Source organism: Myzus persicae, unplaced genomic scaffold (genome assembly GCF_001856785.1).
Source record: "Myzus persicae strain clone G006 unplaced genomic scaffold, MPER_G0061.0, whole genome shotgun sequence".
NCBI lineage: Eukaryota > Metazoa > Arthropoda > Insecta > Hemiptera > Aphididae > Myzus > Myzus persicae.
In genome coordinates this window covers 5,346-6,075 of record NW_019101510.1, presented here as the reverse complement: position 1 = coordinate 6,075, position 730 = coordinate 5,346, and the positions used below count along the sequence as shown (strand labels likewise).

General features: G+C 31.4%; 1 non-coding gene across 1 annotated transcript; it reads left to right on the top strand.

Moving 5' to 3' along the window:
• The first annotated feature begins 434 nt into the window (after window positions 1-434).
• Trnag-ucc lies at window positions 435-506 on the top strand. The gene has a single exon. It is a non-coding gene; the product is annotated as a tRNA-Gly (tRNA).
• Window positions 507-730: the final 224 nt, after the last annotated feature.

The window sequence follows — 730 nt, the reverse complement described above, 5'->3', positions numbered from 1 at the left end:
CTATTCGTAGAACGATTGTGAAGTGAAGACGAGCAATGAAATTGTAAGAGATAAGCATAAAACATGCATTGTTTTTTTTTTTTTTGAAATATAATGCGATGTGTGAGACCGGCTGCTGGCTTGGTGATACTGCCGATACTTACACAAAGCTCAAATCGTACGAATCACGCAAGAATACGCATGATAGATCGCAACGTCTAGGCCTTTAAAATAAAAAAAAATTTTTCTTAAAAAAATCTGAATATTTTGTTTTTGATTATGCAATGAAAATTTAATAAACCATCTTTTCAATTCTCATGCATATTATCTATCCAAAAGAATTTCGATGTTTCACATCTGTCAGAGTTCCGATGACAGCTCGCCTTTTTTAGAATAAGCCTAAAATTAATAAAATAGGTTCTAAGTATTGGTTAATTACAATCCCTAGGGCACTTGCGTTGGTGGTGTAATGGTCAGCATAGTTGCCTTCCAAGCAGTTGATCCGGGTTCGATTCCCGGCCATCGCAATTAAATTTTTGGGTTTTTTTTCACCATCAGTATATTTTAATATGTAGATAGCATACTTTTCGAAATTAGAGACTTAAAATATTGAAACACATCATATTTTTATAAAAGGTACTATATGTATAATATAGTAAAATAATAAGAATAAATTATAATAATAATATGCCCTCGGGCGTGTATTTCAAATAAATAAATAAATAATATTAGGTAGGTTACTAACTACTAC